General features: G+C 38.6%; 1 long non-coding RNA gene across 1 annotated transcript; it reads right to left on the reverse strand.

Moving 5' to 3' along the window:
- Positions 1 to 647: 647 nt before the first annotated feature.
- LOC124268377 lies at positions 648 to 18,086 on the reverse strand. The gene is made up of 3 exons (XR_006896263.1): positions 18,076 to 18,086; positions 3,399 to 3,402; positions 648 to 867 (listed from the first exon to the last, which is right to left on the reverse strand). It is a non-coding gene; the product is annotated as an uncharacterized LOC124268377 (long non-coding RNA).
- Positions 18,087 to 24,005: the final 5,919 nt, after the last annotated feature.

The raw sequence follows: 24,005 nt of genomic DNA on the forward strand, positions 1-24,005 counted from the left end.
GCTTGGATGGTCTTTCACTGTTGGTGTAGGGACACTGGTGTTGGTAACAAGAGGCTGGAACTGTGGGATCTAGGTGGGTGTCGTCGAGGTAGTGGTGGTTCCTGACGTCGTTAGGAGCAATGGTTCCCGTTGGCTGGGAGCAGGGAACCTAGATCTTGGTCGTCGATATGTTGAATGGCAGGCACAGCTGAATAACAATGAATTTTGACACTGCTGAAACACACTGTTTAGAGATGATGAGCTCAGTGTCCTGATAGTGCTATTGCTCAGCTGAACGTTCATTAGAAAGATTCTCACGTTAAGTGCGTCAACAGCCCTTGGTTTTGATTGTGGTTATAGAGTTGATACCAGTTATTAGGTGTTTGAGAGTTTTTACACAGAGCCAGAATAGAATCGTTGCTGGTGTGGACCCTAGACGAAGTGAATGTAGAAAAATAGTCAAACTAACCTCAGTTCTTGTAGCTTGAGAGGTACTGGGATCTTGGCTCCACCAATATATCCGCCTCAGTAGGTTGATGCTCTGGGGGATATGACTCTAATCAGCACACAAGTCCGTCTTGGGGTCCACACGATTTTATTCTGGTAGTTACAAGGGGTGGCTCTGAACTCCGAGTTTCAGTCCGAACTGCCCAGCACTGCTGGTTCACAATCATTTATACCATCCATTAATTGACATAGCTGACATTCCTTGCCCGTATCCGGCTTTCCCCGATTCCATGTTTGGTCTAGGTCCCTGTGGTCAGTTTGTATCTTTCGCCAGGGTATGTCTCCCCCCATCGGATTCTTGACCGATGGGGGAGGGGTGACTCATGTCGCCAATTCGGGTTCCCTAATATGGAGACCGATCCATGATTCTTGCCTCTGATACTAGATTGCCAACAACCAGTGTGCAAAATAGCCTCTCGCCCGCTAGCCCATGGCTAGTAAATCTCCACAGTCACTGGCCCGACTGGCTAGTGAATTTTCATGGGGTCATTTTGTAAATATATATCTCTCTCCGACTTGTTGAGTTATAACACACTTTTAAATAATGCAAGATTATGATTTATATGTTTGTTTCTCAGTTAACGCAAACATGATGTTTGTCACAGAGATTGATGCCTGCATAATTTGACCCTCATATATAATGTAATAAGATTATATTTGCGTAAGATTGTTATAATGAAATTATTTGTATGAGTATGTTTCCATCGCCATACAAAAAAAACCTAGCCGCCACTCCCGGAACATGAAACAGTCAATTCCTATGCCAACACATTTGTTTTGACCTATTCTGTTGATGCAGTCATTTACTCCCGGTTTTGTGTAAGAGCCTGATTAAGAATTTTTTCATGGCGGTACAACATCCGTAACTTCCACCACACAGTCACTCCAGTCACCCTCCTCCTTTAAGGCTTCAAGCAGTCGGGATTCTGTTTCACAGTCCCATCATGACACACTAAAGTTGTACCCTCAAGTACATCCGGAAACATGTTAGTGAACTCTAGGAGTAACTCTTGAGGTTTTTGCCCAGGGACCAAAAGATCTAGCTTAACATCTGAGTTGGTAAACTTTCAGAATTGCATTGTATAGAGCTATCCCCATTCCTGTAACGTTTCTAAACCGTTCTTTGAACGAAGAAACAAACTGCAAACTTCTACACACCAACGTTTTGGAAACGTTAGTGAAACATTTGGTTCGTTCTTTGTTTTAGTGAGTGAGTTTAGTTTTACTCAGCAATATTCCAGCTATATGGCGGCGGTCTGTAAATAATCGTGTCTGGCCCAGACAATCCAGTGATCAACAGCATGAGCATCGATCTGCGCAAATGGGAACCGATGACATGTGTCAACCAAGTCAGCGAGCCTGACCACCCGATCCCGTTAGTCGCCCCTTACGACAAGCATAGTCACCTTTTCTGGCAAGCATGGGTTGCTGAAGACCTATTCTACCCCGGATCTTCACGGGTCTTCTTTGTTTGAAGCAGTACGTATTCCTATGGTGATCTCTCAATACATATGTGAGATATATCACTTGTGCCAAGAAACCTATGTGACAATTACGATTACGAGATAATTTTACTCGCTAAGTTAGAATGTGTCTCTTTTACTACATGTGCATCAAAGTGAATCTAATCCGCATTGTCCATAAGATCGAAGTTAATTGTAAATAAGTCAAAAAGAAAAAGTGTGTTTTGCAGAGTGGTAAATTGATAAATGCACATTCATATCCAAACCATTTCACAATTGTGTATGCAAATAATGTCATGTAGAGTGAACGGTGATATCAGTTAAATTGCCAATAAAGTATAATGTTAACTTAACTAGAATATTGCCATTAGTGTCAACTTTCAAAATATTTTCCCCTCTTCTGTGAATGACGCCCGTATTTTGGGAAAGTATCATAACGATATAACCAGATGTAATTAGTTGAACAATTTGACAAATTGCATTTATTTGGTTGGTAATAAACTCCTATTGTATGTGATTAGTGCTTTGGGGGTTTATTGATCAGTATTTATTCTTAAGTTTTCGATAGATGCTGATGGGAATTTGTATTCTTCAACATACTTTCGCAACACAGACACATTGTTTAGGAGCAATTTCGCATGAATGAAGTGATAGTAGATAATTATAGACTTTCCATGAGTTTTCTTTTTCTCTATATACTGATGAAATGAAGTATTCCTTAAAACACATCATTATATTGTTTTCATTTTTACTGAACAATAATGGATGACATGATTAACGAAAGTACAGGTATGTATTTAGCTGACGAGTTTAAAAACCCTTTGTGTTGATAAACCTTGCAACGAAGTTGTCCTTAATTTTATGACATTAATACAATTGCAAGTCTCAACCCTTCCTTTTTTAAACGTTTTAGAAACTCCTTGAACAAACCTTTTCAAAGCGTTTTTCGAAGGTTACTAAGTTTGGTTTTTGCCAACGTTTTGTCGAAACATTTTAATAAGACGTAAAGTAAAATCCACAAATTTATGCTTTAAAACATAGGTCAACCGGACTGAAAGCTAAGAACTCCTAAACTAACCCTCACACAGCAAACCACAAATGAACACCCTCATTCCAGCCCTTATGAGTAAGAGTCTAATGGAATCTTTCGGGAGCTCCCTGAGATTCAGGAAGATGTGCACAAGATGTCACCCAAGTCATGCCTAACTGGTGCATAGCATTCTTGAATACACTTGGCATGAAATTAGCGCCTTGAATTTGGTTGAATGGTCTTAGGCACCACCAAACATATATAGTGAAGGACTATACCAGAACTTGATAATGACCTGAGCTGTAATATTCCGAAACACAATAGCCTCTGTAAATCCTGTGGAAGCACACATGATAGTGAGTATGTACTTGGCTGCCTGACCTTGTTCTAAGCAAACAGCAAACATAATCAGCGATGACCTTGCTGAAAAGTTCTTCGAAAGCTGACATGGGTTTTAATAATACATAAATATTCGTTTTCGATTACATGTAGGTCACACATTAAACATATTCTTTCTTCAAGGGATATTCGTTCCATTTTTCCCGTACTTACGGTTAGAGGGAGTTCGAATGATCTTGAAACAAGACTTTTAGTAGCACTCAACGGGATTCTCTTCTCATAATGGCGAATAGGTAACATTTTTGTATTGAATACTGATTTCAATCTTTGGTTGGTTGTCAGTTTTCCAGATTCACAAACTGTGTTTTGCCATTATGGCAGTCTTTAATTCTTTGTGCAAGAACGTTCATACAATGTGACACATCTCCAACATCTTGTGATACAAAGGCAAATCAATACATACAGTAATTCACGCTGATCAATCTAACACATCTCAGGTAATATCCAGCACAAAAATCTGCCTTCAGTTCAGAAGAGTGTCTTCCAGCACAGGACTTTACACTGAAACTATTCCATGATTCGTATCTTCTCAACTCGCTATATTTGTAAACCATACAATAAAATAGGTTATATTTGTATATCACAGATTTTAAACAGTGTGTCAGGTTGTATATTCTTCCATATGTTTTGGCAATTGTTATTATGAAGAGTGCCTAATTTGACTTCAAGGGTTTTTTTGGACATTGGCCTTAAGCATACCAGACTGACGTAATATTTGGTCAGTTGGACCAGGTCAGACATTTTGAGTAAAGAAACGTGTTCCGTTTCACACAATATTTTACAATATATCTTTTTGATGTATTAAATTTCAATCACGGACGACCCCCAAATTTGTGTTACGTGTTGAAGTTCAGACTAGATTTAGACGGGAATCAGTTCATAATTAGAACCTTCTAAACAACTTCTACGCTTCCACAATATTTGCAAAAGGGGCTTCATCCCCAACGTGCTTATACCACCCAATACCCTTATACGCGGAGAAAACGTTGGTACCATTTTGTTCCCTTACACCCTTGCTCTCTATTAATCCTGAAAAATTTAAACCCTAATATTTAGACTCGTCTAAACACAATTTTCCAATTCATGTTCTTAACCCGCCCTCGGAAGATTGTGAAAAGGTGAGGTGAGGTAAAATTTGGGTTTTACGTCGTGCTTGAGAATATTTCGCTCATATGACGACGTGCATGCGTGCGTATGTGTATGTGCGGCTGCTTGTACTAGCCCAGACTTAAGCTGGTTTTATAGTGCTAGCCCACTGATATACCATGCCGCAGTGAAGCATGAATACCCAACTCAGACATTATACTGACTCTGAGCCGACCAGTCCTTGCTGTACCCATTAATGCCGAGCGCCAGGAAGGGACCAACAAGTACCATATTTTAACGTCATTTGGTATGACGCGGTCGGGGATCGAACCCGCGACCTTCCGCTCTCCGGGCGGACGCTGTAACCACTACACCACGGAAGCGGTCAGACTGTAGAAAGAGGAAAGAACAAGATATATGTCATTAACCTCAGCAATAGCTGTCGACACTCTGCTGTTGCCTGCTAATTCATCATCATGTGACCTATTTAGTGGCAAGGGAGGCAATGGAGGACAGACCTTAAACGCTGCATTGCACAAAACAACATAATTTTACAATTATTTTGGTATAAAAGCAAATACTTGTGACATGTGTGTGTTTTTGCTTGTTACAACATTTTCCAAATAAAAACCAAGTTTTGAGTAAATCCAAATATTGATGGGATGTGCTAAAAGGTTATAAATTAGCTACATCAAATTACAATAATTTGAACTGTGTCATGATAGTTGCTTCTATTTGCGTGTGCAGTCAAATCCCGATGAGTCGAATGCCGGTGTCTCGAATATTATGAATAACTCGAAGTACCTGTCGGTCCCGACCATTCCCTGTTATAGTTGTCATCATCATTTGATTTCCGGTTACACGAATTCGACTCATAAATACACACGATGACTCGAGAAGAAAATTTGGTCCCATGAGATTCAAATAACAGCAATCTTGTATACATAAGTCAGTCAATGAGAGTTGATTGGTGTAGCAAACTGATGCACTTAACAAACCAGCGCGGCTCACACCTTTCCGCCTTTGACGGGTGAGTTCAAAAGGCAGATTAGTGCTTTTACGGAAATCACTGTCTATGCTAATCAGACTGGAACTGATAAGGTGCCCGGTTAGTGATAGGGAAATCATTAGATAAACAAATGCTTAGGCGGAGGAATTAGGACTGGATCATCTTTTTTTCTATCCTTATAGACATACCTATGTCTCGAATACATCGATAGGTCGAATTTATTACTTGGTCTCCAGAGATTCGACTCATCGGGATTCACCCGTGAAGGTCCGGGTTAGAATTAACCTTCAGTAACCCATGCTTGTCGTACGAGGCGACTAACGGGATTGGGTGGTCAGGCTCGCTGACTGGGTTGACACATGTCATCGCTTCCCAATTGCGTAGATCGATGTTCATGCTGTTGATTCCTGGATTGTCTGGTCCAGACTCGATTATTTACAGACTGCCGCCATATAGCTGGAATATTGCTGAGTGTGGCGTAAAACTCAACTCACTCACTCGCTCACTCATCGGGATTTGCAGGTAATTGCAAGACAGACAACGGGACAAAGGCATCGGTATTCCCAGCAAACCCGTTGATACTTGTCTTGTAAACGTCAGCTATATATGTTTTAGTGAAGACACATTGAACGGTTTTCAAATAGTGCTCCAGAACTTAACACAACCACAGAAATGAATGAGCCTGTTGTCGCCCATGAGCCAGTCTATTTAGCGGGCTATTTGATCAATCCTTTAAACTGAATGAGTGAGTGAGTTAAGCAATATTCCAGCAATATCACGACGGGGGACACCAGGAATGGGATTCACACATTGTGCCCATGTGGGGAATCGAACCCGGGTTTTGGCGTGACGAGCGAACGCTTTAACCACTAGGCTACCCCACCGCCCTTAAACTGAATGATGCGTCATGATATTGATAGACACACTTCCATTTATTTTCAAAACAAAAAGACATGAGTTTTCAAAAAGGAAAAGATTCCTCACTGGGACCTGTTGATTTTATAACATTTGTTTTATGACGTATTGTTCCCACTAAGAGATCAACACGTAGCACTCTGGGGCAGTCATATCCAGAAGCTGTTCACAAGGCTTCGCTTTCTTTTTCCTCAAATGTTCCTTTATAAACAGTATATGAGGGTCTAATGCTTTGATCGACCCAATAATCATTCAAATACTTTTTATATTCATGGGGTGTTACTGAATATTGTGAACAAAGTCCTCTCTATCTTAACTAACTTTCAGATAGCTTAAGTTGCATCTTTTCTAAATGTTGACATAACAAATAATGCTAAATAACAGAATTGACGTTAGAAAAGCAAGATTTACTGATGTCAACTTCTTTACTGTGAATAACTCTTGCTTTTTGCATGCATTCCACTCCTAAATGCCCTTCAGAGATTAGAATTGACATCATTATATAATATTTTAATTGAATATGTAGAATTTACTGATTAATTATAATATGTTAACATATTTATTCTACAAACATCCAACAGAATATACTCACCCCGTGTGTCGTGAAGTGTTGAGATGCCAAGATATAGTACTGCAAAGGCGAGCGCATAACCAGACATCTTGTCGACAGGAACCACCGTGAGAATGAATGTGTAAGCAAGCAAAGGTGACTTAGAACATACAAAACATCAAAAGCGATGCGGTTGGCTACCCTGAACCTATGATAGCAAAGCCAGAGTAGGCCATTTCTGAAAATGTTTGCACCAACCAATGCATCATTGCTCAATGCTACAATAGAAATGTGTTATGTTCTGCGTTGCCATTACGCTGTGTACTCAAGAAGCAGTGAGTCACGATAACTGTGTGAAGACCTTTAAAGCATTTTATACAATGACAGCTTTTAAGTACGTTAAACTTTCATCCGAGTCAAAAGCTGTTATTGTAACCACTTACGCATCAGACAGAAACCACTTGAGTTTGTTTTGGGGGGAATTTTGTTGTTGTACACGCGTAAATAAGTGACAACGGGGTGTTCTCGATCTGCCAATATTTGGGACCGTAGAACAACACATGTATTAAGTGGTGAGTGGGTCTTTTTATTGCAAAAGTGTGGCAGGTTTCCCAATGTAAGCTTATCATGGTTTATCACCATCACTCAAAACAGTACAAATTGAAGCGGACGTGACATATGAGAAATGCATTTTATTATCATATATTTTTTCATGACATACGAGCAGTGCAACCCCTCGTGGAACCCGACCAGCTCTTCTTGTTTTAACTCTGACCTTGTAGCCATTACGAACTAGATTTTTACGAACATGCTTATAACAACTAGACATGTACTTGTGCATTTGCCGTGATAGCATTTGTGACTGATATGTTGTTATTTGTTTTATTGTCTACGCACAACTAAGGCATTTCGGCGACGGGATAGTAGTACACTTATTAAGAAATGAGGGGGAACAAAAAATAGAAATTTTGAAAGAGTGGCGTTACTACAAAAACAAAAAAGACAAAATAACTAAACATTAAGGGAAATTTGAATGGGAGGCCGAATTAAAAAGGTAACAAATATAAAATAGGTAAAAAGTTATAGAGATTTGGAATTTAATATAGATGTAGTGTAATAAATGGTTATTGTTACTGACTGATAGAATCCCATTGCCCTTATATATAATGACTGACAGTGATTGGTGAACATGTGTGACACTGATTAGGAAATCAAGTATTATAGCAACAGTGAAAGATAGTTCACCGAGCCAGTTTACCAAGAGCGATGCTTGAGATCATCTCAGGACCGGACTCGCGGGGCTGACATCCCTAAAATTGGATTGTCCCAACTAATCCTCCTATTGTTCTCCGCCTGACTGAACTTATTGTTTTAAGAATTTTTTTCGGAAACCGGGGGTAAACCGTGACAACAGTACATTATGCCGTTAATGAGAAGAGGGAAAAATTGGAACATTCAGTTGTGGGAATATTGCATGCAAAGTTAAACTGCTCGACTGCAAGTATTCTAGGATGACCTTTAAAATCTATCGTGTATACTGAAAATTAACGTCATATTCATCATTCAGCAGTGAGCCCTGTATTTCCGTCACAAATGAGGTAGGGGTGGGCGACAATATCGGTTAACCGATATATTGTTATTCGAACTTCACAAAGCGAAATATTGCGATACACTTTACGCGAACCGGTTCACCCGATACGGTCGGTAATGTTATTGATGTAGTTAAAACTACTAATAACATTTGGATTTTCTTTATATTATTATACATTAATAGTTTTGAGAATGTTTATTGTTCATATAACTGTGTTTGCGTGACTTTTAAACCATATACATAAAAAAATATATTGGTACCGGCACTCGTTGTTGGGATAAACAAACCAAAATTGCGGACGCCGCCGCAGACGCTTGTTTTCGAGTTACAAACTTTAGAGCGAAGTCTTCAATTGGGAAACATTTTCAATTGATCTCTTTTACAATTACATCTGAGTCCTGACAGTGATCAGGGGCATTGTTTCAAAAGAAAGGAAACAGTAATTTCATCACCTTAACCCATGTGTTACACTTTCACAATATATTGCAATACATATTGCAATACGCCAACACATATCACAAAATATCGCAATACCAAAATTTTGGCAATACCCAAAACCTAATTGTTAGAGTTTCGGATGTCGATGATAATGTGAACGCATCAAACTAAATGGCAGACGCAAATTTGAAAATAGATCAGGTATCAGGTTATGAATGAGGCAATAACGGCAGATGGGCAGGGCTCTAAAAACCAAAGAGTGAGTGAGTGAGTTTAGTTTTACGCCGCAATCAGCAATATTCCCGCTATATGGCGTACCTACAATCACCCACAACGTACTCAACAATCACCCACAACGTACTCAACAATCACCCACAACGTACTCAACAATCACCCACAACGTACTCAACAATCATCCATAACGTACTCAACAATCACCCACCACGCAGTACTCAACAATCATCCACAACGTACACAACAATCATCCACAACGTACTCAACGATCATCCACAACGTACTCAACGATCATCCACAACGTACTCAACGATCATCCACAACGTACTCAACGATCATCCACAACGTACTCAACGATCATCCACAACGTACTCAACAATCAGCCACAACGTACACAACAATCATCCACAACGTACTCAACGATCATCCACAACGTACTCAACGATCATCCACAACGTACTCAACAATCATCCACAACGTACTCAACAATCATCCACAACGTACTCAACAATCACCCACCACGTACTCAACAATCATCCACAACGCACTCAACAATCATCCACAACGTACTCAACAATCACCCACCACGTACTCAACAATCATCCACAACGCACTCAACAATCATCCACAACGTACTCAACGATCATCCACAACGTACTCAACGATCATCCACAACGTACTCAACAATCATCCACAACGTACTCAACAATCATCCACAACGTACTCAACAATCACCCACCACGTACTCAACAATCATCCACAACGCACTCAACAATCATCCACAACGTACTCAACAATCACCCACCACGTACTCAACAATCATCCACAACGTACTCAACGATCATCCACAACGTACTCAACGATCATCCACAACGTACTCAACGATCATCCACAACGTACTCAACGATCATCCACAACGTACTCAACGATCATCCACAACGTACTCAACAATCAGCCACAACGTACACAACAATCATCCACAACGTACTCAACGATCATCCACAACGTACTCAACGATCAGCCACAACGTACTCAACAATCATCCACAACGTACTCAACAATCATCCACAACGTACTCAACAATCACCCACCACGTACTCAACAATCATCCACAACGCACTCAACAGTCATCCACAACGTAACAATCAACAATCAACAACGTACAACGCACGGACTCACAACAATCATCCACAACGCACTCAACAATCATCCACAACGTACTCAACGATCATCCACAACGTACTCAACGATCATCCACAACGTACTCAACAATCATCCACAACGTACTCAACAATCATCCACAACGTACTCAACGATCATCCACAACGTACTCAACGATCATCCACAACGTACTCAACAATCATCCACAACGTACTCAACAATCACCCACAACGTACTCAACGATCATCCACAACGTACTCAACGATCATCCACAACGTACTCAACGATCATCCACAACGTACTCAACGATCATGCACAACGTACTCAACGATCATCCACAACGTACTCAACGATCATCCACAACGTACTCAACAATCATCCACAACGTACTCAACAATCATCCACAACGTACTCAACAATCACCCACAACGTACTCAACAATCACCCACAACGTACTCAACAATCATCCACAACGTACTCAACAATCACCCGCAACGTACTCAACAATCACCCACAACGTACTCAACAATCATCCACAACGTACTCAACAATCACCCACAACGTACTCAACAATCATCCTCAACGTACTCAACGATCATCCATAACGTACTCAACGATCATCCACAACGTACTCAACTATCATCCACTATCGTCCGTAACTTAAACAACAATCTCCCATAACATAAACAAGAATGTGGTGTGAACAGATGGAAGTCTCGCCCGTCCGACCTCCCACCCCTTGACTCACCATTGACAGTCCAGTCCAGTCGATTCCGGTCTTAAAGGAGAATACGAACAACTTTTGATATATTGTATAGGATATTCTAAAAGTCACGTTCCGTGATTAAAATTGAACAAAAAGGCACATAAACCTCTATTTCCGCCTATTACGGGGTTAAAATACATCAATCACTAACTGGCATCGTTATAAATGAAACCCCGTCATTAAAACTACTCATTTCGACCTTTAATTGACTTAAATCGACCTTTTTGACAACAGTGCACAATTCTCACCCGCGAACGAAATTTCAACCAATCAGAGCGGCGCGCGTCTGTGACGTCATATGAGGAATAGCTTTGAGGGCCGATGCAGAATTCATCTACATTTTAGGGGTTAAATTATCTTGTTTACAGGCTTGTATAAACCTGAAATCGTTGACAGTTGTTGTGGAAAATAAAAGCTATATATGTTCTCACAATCTACTGTCATTTAATTTTGTCTCCTGCTTTGCCTAGTTTCCGAGTTACAACTTGTTTTCATAGACGATTCTGTCAAAATCGATTGGTGTCGTTAGGCCCTATTTGTATAATGACTGATCCAAATCGATCCCATTTCTGTGTTTTTTTACCTCGATATTTAATCATGTCATGTTAAAATCTGTTTGTATTCTCAAAACAGTGTCGGCCCATAAGTTTTCACATCCAATACAGCAATTAATACTCCCTTGTTGTAACCCGTGTTAGGTGGTATAAACCTACACATGTTATTTGTCATCATTCACTTGATGGTCAGTTAATGAATTTATAACAGGTATAATTAGTGGTAACACACTTAGATTACCCGACAAAGGTTCCCATTTGGCATTTCTTGTGTCTGGAGTAAATATTCAACATTATAAACATCGATCAAAGGATTAACCGATAACACGCTGATTGATTAATTACTTTTATCTTACACAGCGGAAGTGTCAAAAGGTAGTGTTTATGTATGTAGATTTACTAATCTATACTGAATACACTCTGTCGTGTCGGTGTCTGCGTAAAAACAACGTCCTTCTTTCAAAGGATTAACCGGCAATACATTGATTGATTGCCCATTATTGGCTAACTAAATTACTGTTTTAAAGAAAGGCGGACATTATGCAATTAGTTGCCAGGTGTGCTATCTTGGGTGACCAATGAGACTATACACCAATACCTGAAAAGATTTATCACTTTTCGTATATTAAACTGTTAAAAGACACATCATTTGGAACAGTTTGTGGATATTGATGGATACATTCCTCGAAAAAGGTAATGGCCTGATATTGTTCCTATAACTTTAATCTGTTTTAATTTTAATATTTGCATTTTGATTTTATTCATTTGTCGTAGCATTCAACAGAATCATTGTTTTCGCCGTGAAGTGTAATGAGTCAGACAACATGCACTAGGGTGTGTGTGCGAATTATGATTCACATTGGCAAACTATAAAATGTCTAGATATTACAGTTCTGTTATAAATTCACTATAAGTATCAGCAGATCGTCTGCTTTTTATTTAGTTTCAAAATGCATACAAGTATGATAATAAACTAATTAGGATTATAAGACCAAATATAAAGACGCACATTGACTAGTATCTACATACTGGTGAGTGGACATTAACCATGGGAATGTAGCAAGAAATTTATCGCGCAGTATTGTGATTTCGACCCCCACCTCGCTTCCGTGGAAGAAATCGTTATGTTATAAGTTGTGTCATGCAAAATCCGTTTGGTTATGATTCCAATACATATTTAACTACGAGTAGAAAGTAGTCTTGATTATCTAACTTGATGAAAACAAACTATAATCTCATTAATTCTAACAGATTTTTTTTATTTTTAAAAATGGCGGCGCCCTGTCGGGAACATCCGCCAGTCTGAGGATAAATGGTATTTAGGTTTGTTTTCACCGAGTTACAAAATCAAAACTACTTTCTACTGGTAGTAAAATATGTATTTTATTGATGGCCAATAGGATTTTGCATGACATAACGTATAACATAACAATTTCTCGTGGCAGCGAGGTGGGTGTCAATATAATACTACTTACAATATTATTGTTACTTCGACCACAACCTCACTTCCGAGGAAGAAATCGTTATGTTACAAGTTGTGTCATAGAAAATCTTTATGGTCATCAATCATATGCATATTTTATAACAACTAGTAAGTAGTTTTGATTCTTTAACTTCAGTGAAGCGATCTGAACACAAGTAAGATATCGTTTCAGGCTTCCACAACGCTCGCTTCGCACTCACAAACATAACCGATTTAGCACGAACTGCGGGGTCCTGTGGAAATCTGTGCATGGGGACACCATCGCCCGACCCTAGGGCAATTGACGACAAAGCAACGATTCGGCATGTCATCGTTGATGTCGAGAAATCATCAAAATGATGAGCGTGCTACACATTTTCTATACAACTAACTGAAAATCGTTCCTCATATGACGTCACTGCAGTGCTCTGGACAGACAGAGTGGTTTCGTAACCTGTCTGTGGTTTCGTTGGCGGGCGAGAATAAATTTGGGAAGCAGGCGACATATGTAATTTAAAAGGCCACTTTTAATCGCTCGGTATTGACGTCATATTAACCACAAGCTTTTTTAAAGAATAAATTTGGTGTTCCTGTCGCATAAGACTAACCTCAAATCTTTCTTATGTAATGGTTGAGATGAAAAGAAGTAACGAAACAAAAGGTCAAAAAAGTTTAGTGGTCGAGCAGAGATAATATTCGCGACGAAGATAAGTTATTCCCCAAAACTGGTGAATTATAAAATACTAGTCAGAACAATGTATGTTTCCCTAGTTTTTGGTTATGGAAATAGTTATGGTACTCGGTCATAGCCTTAGAATGACACCTTGTCAGCCAATGAGAATACATAACAACTTTCACGGCACACACTACTGACAAATAGCGAGTCGTAACTGGACAAAATGGAAAACAATGAAAGCAACTAGTACTTCATGATTTGCCGTTGTATTCGGCAATGTTTCGGGTAGACTGCAGCATCCAGGGCTCCAAACCGATAAGAACGTTATAGCGAAACATTTCAAGCTTATGTGAAATCGCTCACTGTTTTTGATAATATATATCTCATGGGTACCAGTCTAACTGCCCCAGCTTCAAAATGGCCCAGCAAATTTGGTCATTCATTCTAATTTGGTAAAATTGATTTAAAATGATTAAATATATGCCGTAAATGCATAGTTTTTGTCAACTTTGATATTATGTTCTTAATATAAAAGTTATTAGGAAGTAATATTTCTTGAAAATGTTCCATTAGTAAACGTATAACTATGTATATACTTTTATACGAAGAACATGATATCAAAGTTGACAAAACAATCCATATATGGCCTATATTTAATCATTTTAAATAAACTAGGGCATTTTGACTACCCCTGGGACAATTTGACCAAAACTTCGGGGCAATTTAACTAAATTTGCTGTGGCAATTTGCAGCGGGGGCAATCGGACTTTAATCTAATTTATGTTAAAAATACCACTGACAGTAAGTTGTAACAGGGAATGATGGAGTATAAATGAATCTCGTAGGCACTTCTTCCGTCTTCAGCCTAGCTCTGGGATTTTCATACCCTACGTGTGCACGTGCATGTCTCTTTCATATGCGTCCGACTCGGAATGATCGGAGCATTTATCGTGCTTAAATCTGTCTCTTTACTTGGAAAACGGAAGGAATGGTGGCTCTTCTCATTGTTCGGTGATTCCGTGCATCCCCAGGCAATTGAATACACCATCGTACCATTCACAAAAACGACAGAAACAACAAGATCTGTATTACTGTAGCGCTTGTTCTTTGGCAATATGGCGGACGCTTGACACATATGACTCACGTGAGTTCCAGCGGAATATGCATAATGGCCGAAGCTCAGAAAACAGAAACTGTTTTCGCGATAAAAGCATAATAAACCATATTTCTTAAATAACAATTGGGGTACATGTTTCTGATGACTTTATCTTTCATCCAGCAAATTATTGCAATTAGTATTTCCTTTAAATCTCCTAGGATAAGTTGGAAAGGCAATACGACTAAGTAACTCCCAGGACATGGTAACAGCACTACATGACACGATCCTGCTAAAAGGCACCAAATGTCAAATGGGGCAAAGTAAATACCAGGATTCAAGTCATAAACTAAAACATCTGCTCATGTCAAAGGAGTTGTGCAATCGAGGAGAAAGTTCATGCACATTTAACTCTGCTCTCGGCAGCAAACATCTTTAATTGTTTATTATGTTTGTACAAAGTACTGAAGCGCCGGTTCACATAAACACTGTCATTAAGCTATGTATGGATGGCAGGTCATGTGGTTTCTGTTGGCGGGGGGAAACAGCGTCAGTGCTCGGCAGCATGTGAGTGAGTGAGTGAGTGAGTGAGTGAGTGAGTGAGTGAGTGAGTGAGTGAGTGAGTGAGTGAGTGAGTGAGTGAGTGAGTGAGTGAGTGAGTGAGTGAGTGAGTGAGTGAGTGAGTGAGTGAGTGAGTGAGTGAGTGAGTGAGTGAGTGAGTGAGTGAGTGAGTGAGTGAGTGAGTGACTAGCAATCTAGCAATCAAATCTAAAACAGTCTAACTATAGGACAATACAAGGTAAAAACCGGCTATATATTGCCAACAACTGAAGGTAGATCACCATACTAGGGACCATGGGGACTTACAGTACATTGGCTTCCTGCATGGACCCTAGCTGGATTTACACCATCCCCTCAGCTATTAGCAATGTTAGATAATCTAGCCATAAATTAAACGAACATATATTCTACGATTAAAAGAGTAGTAGGTTTAAATTTACTTTGAATGTTTTGGGACTTACGTACCCTCTCAGGAGGACAATAATTTTACGCTACTTCAACCCCCTATGAGGGCACTGCCACTCATAATCTAAGTTACTAATCAAATCTACCAATAATTAAAATACATATATGTACAGAACATATTAATCAAAATTCATTCATTAAATCAATTTCTTTTAAAAAGCCAATAATTAAATGAAAATTAACAGTGTTAAAAAGATCCTTAACTGTTTTCACATTGAAGTATTTACCTCTTATGATGGAGAATTCAACACAGTCAAGCAGGATGGATAGAATCAAGTAGTTTGAGGTTGCTTTTACAGGCCCTGTTACGACGTAAATTGAAATAAAAACGCAAATTGTAATACTTGCAGCAAATTGTAATAAACTTGACGTAAATTGTAATACTTGCAGCAAATTGTAATAAAAATTGACGTAAATTGTAATACGCAAATTGTAATAAAAATTGACGTAAATTGTAATAATTTTCGTTGCGGTAAAATGTAATAAATATTTACGTAAATTGTAATAACAGTTTTAATCACTCGTAAATACGCGGGTGTTTGTTTTTCGTTGCATTTCATACATCAAATAAGCTTGTTAGGGCGATAACTCAAGAAAGAAATTATGGATTTTGTTCAAATTTGGTACCAAGGTATATTGGCAAGATTCACCGACACAAGTGAAATGGAGTGACCTTGAGATGAGTTTCAAGGTCACAGCAAAAATCTGAGGGTTTTGCCAATATAAAGATTGTTAGCGCGATAACCCAAGAATGAATTGACAAATCTTAACCAAATGACGAAAATAATATTCGTCCTGATATATAATCGATATAAACTGTCCTCTGAATCATGTCTTTTCGGAAATATCTTTTGAGGTTTTGATATGTATAAATATAAAGTAGGGTGGGGTGGGGATGGGTTTCTAACGGGTATATCAAATCAAATCAAATCAAATCAAATTAGACATTTGTATAACGCTACATATCCAGAGTCCTGCTCAAGTGCGCTTAGTTGAATGCTCGTTTGAAGAGGATGGTTTTGAGACACGATCGGAAACTGTTGATATTTTCCGATTTTCTGACATTTTCAGGTAATCAATTCCAGAGTACAGCACCCGGTCTGCTAAATGATCTGTCTCCGTATGTTGTGGTTCGGACAAATGGAATAGCCTAGCTGACTAGCAATGAAATGCATCACAAATTAAACTTACAGGAAACAAAATATGCAAGAAACATTTTTGTATGTTTGAGATTGGTAGAGGTCGGCTAGAATCAAACTTAGATATTAAACTGCACAAAAAGGCAATTTGAAACTACAATCGCTTTTTCAAATGACTCCCCCTTCGGTTTACTGAAAGAACTCGAGAAAGAAATGATGGATTTTGTTCAAATTTGGTACCAAGGTTTATTGACAAGATATACCGACACCACTTGAATTTTGTGACCTTGAGGTCATTTTAAAGGTCACAGCGAAGGTGTAACAGTTTTGCACATGCCAAGCTTGGTAGCCGCGAACTCAGGAAAGAATTAATAGATTTTGATCCAATTTTATATCAAGGTGTATTGGCGGGAATCCCCCTACAATTACAGACCTATTAGTTTAATATTACCTATCCTTTGGAAAATCCTTGAAAGAATAATGGTAAAGCATGTGCACGACCATTTCCATGATCATAACATTTTAAGTAAATTCCAGTCAGGTTTTACTGCTAGTCATTCTACTACATCTCAACATAGACATTTATCATAATATATGCTCAGTCCTAGATAATCACCACCTTTACTGTATGCTGTTTTGTGATATTTCAAAAGCTTTTTACAGGGCATGGCATAAAGGTTTATTGCACAAATTAGAAAATGATGGTGTTCGTGGAAATGTACTTAGTTGGTTAACTAACTATCTATCTGGTCCCGGTTGTTCAATACTCGGTTATCTTAACCGCCGGTTAACTCCTAACGGCCGGTTAAATCCTTAACCGGCCGTTAGGTAACCGAACGTTAAATATGCGTTGTTCAGAACATGGTTAGTCATGCCGTTAGCTAACGTCGCCGTCAAAGTTTAACAGTGTGGTTAACGTCACTGGTTAGCTTCCATATATCCCATAGTTCCGTTTTCTGTTTACTTCAGGTTTACCAAAAATGGAAACGCATACTGTCGCCTGCACCCCAAGGAAAAAGAGAAGTCGAAATTTCTCTGCTGACGAAAATAATGTAATCCAGTCAATGGTAGAGGCCAACTCTATAGTTTATCATATCATGCGAATGTCGTAGCGTTACGAACGTTTTGTATTGGAACACAAGGTTCTAGCCGTTTGCATAATTTATATTTCAAAGACATATGATCCCAGCTCTGTGTGGGACTTACTTCAATTCCAGCAACAGAAAAGACATTTTAATGAAAAACTATAGCACAGTTATAGATAAAATATCATGAATCCATGAAAATAATATTAATATTAGAAGCATGTTGTCAGTGGATAGAAAATGTATAAATATTACACACAGAGTTACGCTTAGACGGCTACAGTCTTAATGAATCCTTGAATTCCCACAAGACCCATCGCTCACTTTTCACTCCTTAAATTGTCATGACTGTATGGCCAAGTCGTGAAGATGATATCAATATCATTTATTAATTATTTGCCAAGTCTGTCAAAAATTGTAATGTATGAACGCACATTGCCAAATCTTGTAACATCAAACAATATACATGTTGTGTAATTAATACCATAGCTTTTATCTGAAATATGCATTCAATACCAATAGAAACTTAATATGTTACTAGCACCACGTGCAATTAATCAAACTGTAATCGTACTATAGGCCCCAGGGCCAACACTGCTGAATAAAATCGATCTATTATCCGACCTTACTTTTGACAAGAATCTCATGAATAAAACTGTTCAAAATCGTCATTATCTGAACGCCTTCACAGACACATATTCCGGAAGATGTCTTGAAAAACATGAAGCTGCGTCTAATTTATAGATGAACATAATTTCCTCGATACTCATTAATCAGATGAACCTTCATTTAGTTCAATTCACAAGTGACTGCAGAAAATGCATAATTCACGGTCGGAAAACATATATTATATTTCATAAGTGTATTATAGAACGCTGCAACGATTCGGCACAGAAAAACTATTGTGCCATAGTATTTCTTATATGAACCTAACAGAGTATAACATTAGCATTCAGATATTGTTATAAAATAAGTTAAAAATTCCAAATATTATCGTGTAATATGACAAGGGATAGTGTTGTGTTCGCTGTGACAAAAAGGTTTCGATATTCAAATATAACATTTAATCAAAGTGACTACGAAGTAGGCCTGCATATCACTCACAACAGAAATAGATACATAATAATGTTATGTTTATTTTCCTACACATCAGTTGCGAGAGCAATGTTTATGCTAACTAAGTTTTCATCAATTAATACAGCATTTTTAAAAGATGATTTGTTTCAATTAAAACATTCGAAGAATGAAAAAGAAATTAAGCCTATTGCTGAAATTATTAGTAAAAATATAATTAAAATCCATCTATGGGAAGGGATGCCAGACGGACATATTGAAACAAAATCGGATAATTACTTGGAGTATAGACTTTCAAAAATAGCATATTAATTAACAATGATATCAGTTTTTAATAAAATCACTAATAATTCTGAAACGTTGCCGATAAGCCTGGAATCGTGTTCAGATGTTTTCATAAATACACTCACACGAACGCCCAAGTGCACTTTGCGCCCTATTGGCTAGTGTTTACAAAATCACGTTTCGCGAAGGCCGGTATTGAAACGCCAGTTACATCACTTGTATTTCATATTCACGAATCACTGCATTCTAAGGCTGGGACGGGTACTCGGGTATTCGAATCCCGGGTCGGGTACAGCTGGAATCGAGTCCTATTTCTAGGAATCGAGTATCCGGAAAGGGAGAGAGCTCTGTAATGACAAGGGCAGACAATAGCTTGTCTTTTTCATTTTTGACGTAACACACATTTACATCATTGAGTGAGTGAGTGAGTGAGTGAGTTTAGTTTTACGCCGAACTCAGCAATATTCCAGCTATATGGCGGCGGTCTGTAAATAATCGAGTCTGGACCAGACAATCCAGTGATCAACAACATGAGCATCGATGTGCGCAATTGATGAACCGATGACATATGTCAACCAAGTCAGCGAGCCTGACCACCCGATCCCTTTAGTCGCCTCATACGACAAGCATGGGTTACTGACGATCCATATACTAACCAGGAAATTCACGGGTTTGTACATCATTGGTATTGTCCAATTAATGGAGCATAGTTTTAATGACTGTAATTTATCTGTGCATGAGCAGTGAGTAGTTAAGTTACAGTAGCAGCAGGAACAAAACGTTCGTTGTTATAACGAGGAGTGTAGGTAATGGTGTGTGATTTCATTTGAGTAGATGATCGAATCCTCACATGTGCCAATGACCTATAAACTTGAAATAGACAACGAAGCTATCAATCAACCTAACAATGAACTGCCAAAACAACAACGCTACGTCTGGAAAGATAAGTTCGAAAAAGACTTCATTGATCATTGGAAATCCGTCCCTGACGCCGATTCGTAATTTATCAATATCTGAACTCTGGAAATATAGAAATTTATGAAGGTTTCGACTGTTCCTCGTCAACGGTTTTAAAACGTAAAAAACTCAAGAAAATTGTCTTGAACGTTTCTAAAACGATACGGAAACATTTTCAAAACTTTACTGTGTTAGCTGGTCCATCAAAATGTTCAGCACTGACAGGGTAGTGTGAGTGAGTGAGTTAAGATTTAAGGTGACTTTGGCAATATTTCAGGCATAACGTGAGTAAATCAAGTTATAGATTTATAATGATTAAAGGTTTGACCAGGTAGGTATCAAACAAGACGTACCATATTACCTAAAGGACGGACCAGGCAGGGGGATTTGTGCGAGAAAAATTACTCATAGTACCCAACGATACAGTATTAACCCTAGATAGTATACACAGTGAGAGAACGAGCGTCAGGCACCCTCATCAAACCATTTCATCTCAAGTCTGCTCCTCAACCCACACAAAAACAGGTGAAATTTAGTTGGACATCACTCGGTATTCCGCTAAATTTGTCCTGTTTTTTGTGGGGCTTGGAGCAGAATTGAGGTGAGTGAGTGAGTTAATATGTGCGTCACATCGGCAATATTTCATATCGTGACGAGAAAAACTTAATTTATATCAATATTAAAATCAATAAATTTAGAATGTAAAAACCTGACATCGAAGGACAGTAAAAAACACTAAAGCGTCACAGATGTATACATTTAAAACTAGTACGCTATCATAAAATTAAATCACAACATACAATACAAAATAAAAACGGGCTATAGATCATCAACAACTGAAGGCAGATCACCATACTAGGTAGTCTGTCGTACAGACCCTGAAGCAAATATATCCAAGAAAGCCCACACAAGTCTACAAAATGTGGCAAGTCTAGATTTCCTCAGCTTCTGAAAATGAAGAAAGTCTCAGGGCTCCTTTTCATTACATATATTTTTTTTTTACTAGGAACTTTTTTCAGTAAAATAAGTTCATTTCATACTAGGACCCATGGGGACTTACAGTACGTTGGCTACCTGCATGGAACCTACCTGGATTTACACCATCCCAGAATTGAGGTGAAAAGGCTTGATGAGGGTGAGAGATCCCGTTCTCTCATTGTGTATACCACTTGAAGATACTTCATATTATAACTAAAATAAATGGAATTATCATGAAACCGCCCTCTAGCGGTCTGCTGCAAATGATAATGACCCGCTGATTTCTTAACAACGAGCCATTATTAGTTCTGGTGTCAAATGACAGCAGAGCGGGTGCGCGCTGGGGCGGCTTGTGATGCACTGAACGCTGACAAAGGTAGATAGCGTCCGAGTCGGGGTCCACTCAGCTGAGTCGCTACGAGAGATTGAACGAGCGCCTCGCGGTCCTACTGATTCGCTTGAGGTCGAAAAGGCCGAAACTTAGTAAATTGATAGTGACATAGAGGAAGCTGAACTTGACAAGGTTCAAATGGAAAGGAAATCAGCAAATACTCTCAAGCAAACATCCTGGGAAGTCAAGGAATTAACCGGTAAGTGTAACTTTTGATTCTTTATTTGCAAGTTAAAACTCGTATAAAAAAGATCAAATGAATATATGCAGTGAAAACAATATAATTTTTCCTTAAAACTGTTTTCCATTTTATTTCATAGATTGGGCTTTTTGGCGTAACATCAACGTAGGTTTCCAAACCATAAACGCACTGGATCTTTCCAGCGCACATAAAAGTTCATAAAGTAAATTTCTTCAGGGTGTTTTGTCACCTAAGATGCCAGCCAACAGTTTGGAACAACAAGCGAAAAAAATGGGGAGTTGAACATGTTGACATGACTTACGATTCGTTTCACATGATGTCGAGTTTACCTGACATTCTGGCTCCAAATCCTTATCCACGGTATGCAGGTAATGTTAGCTCCCTTGCTGTTTGAAATGTCAGTAATTGTGCAATAAACTACATCATTGGACCTTATGTGACTGCTGAAACTGACGTTATGACTTGGTCATAAAATGGCGGCTTTGTTGTCCGGCATAGATCTAATGAAGGCCAAGGTCATGGCGTAGGCCAAGATCGAATGTCGTCACGCTCCATAATGACGTCATTAATCTTGTTTCATGACCTAACAGTGTAGTTTGAAGCACACTGATTAAATATATCATACTGTTTTGTCTTTTTTAAACACAAATTCCATCCATTTTAGCTATAATAGGGGTAACGCTGTTATCATTTGCAGAAGCCCACGGTCTTTCCCTCCTGCGTCCTGCAGTTAACTGAGGACCTAGGGCTTCTGCAAACGATAATATCCTGAAAAACAGCGTTACCCCTATAACAGCCCTGCATTCGGTTCTCTCCATTTTGAAAGCAAATGGTAGGGCCATGCTGTTTGACAGCTATAGCCCGGGTAATTCATGTTTGCATGTGCAGCACATGCTCAGATTCTGTTCTAGAAACATGGCGAGTTTTGTTGAGCTTGTGTGATTCGTTCATGGTGAGACCGGAAACTTTTGGGACACCCGTCGTAACTTTTGGTATATACTTCACTCTTAATCATTTCTGTACGAGCTTCACTATAAATAAACCTCATTGTTATATCAGGTTTCATTGTTGATAAATCTCATAACATGTATATATATTCTCTAAGTATTGATTTGCTTTTATATAGACTTCGTTGTTTCTGTACTAGGTTTCATTTTCTACAACATCGCCTCCAATATTCCATGATGAAACACGACACTGTTCATATGATGGCAGTAGGAGAGGTATGTTCACGTTCTTCTTTGATGATAATTGCTAAGCCAATGCAGTTAATCAGTCAGCATCGAATCATGTTGGAGGGTGATATCTTCGTCAGTGTTTAAAGCTAAACAATCTCCAATTTGAAAGAGCGAATGAGTGAGTTAAGATTTAAAGTCACGTCGGCAATATTTCAGCCATATCGTGACTAAAACTAGGTCTAAATTCATAATCCATACATATAATATATAAAACCTTGTCAACGAAGGACAATAAAATTATTAGATTATCACAAAATGAGTTAAAACTAGCTAGCATATATCTTTAAAAGTAGGAAACTATTATTGGACAATACAATGTAAAAATAGGCTATAGTGAGTGAGTCACTTTGGCAATATTTCAGCAATATCGTGACTAAATTAAGTTATAGATTAAAATTATTAAAGGGAAATCAGTAAAACAACTAGATTATCACAGATAGAAATCTAATACTAGTATTTAAATTTAAAACATTTTAACTATACAAGACGATACAATATAAAAACAGGCTACAGATTGCCAACAACTGAAGGTAGATCACCATACTAGGGACCAATGGGACTTACAGTATATTTGCTTCCTGCATGGACCCTAGCTGGATTTACATCATCCCTTCAGCTGTTAGCAATTTACAGACATCTAGCCATACATTAAAAATACACATATTCTACGATTAAAAAGGTGGAGAGTTTACATTGACTTTGAATGGTTTGGGA

Source organism: Haliotis rubra, unplaced genomic scaffold, assembly GCF_003918875.1.
Source record: "Haliotis rubra isolate DU_JTF1 unplaced genomic scaffold, ASM391887v1 Scf1376, whole genome shotgun sequence".
NCBI classification, from domain to species: Eukaryota; Metazoa; Mollusca; class Gastropoda; order Lepetellida; family Haliotidae; genus Haliotis; species Haliotis rubra.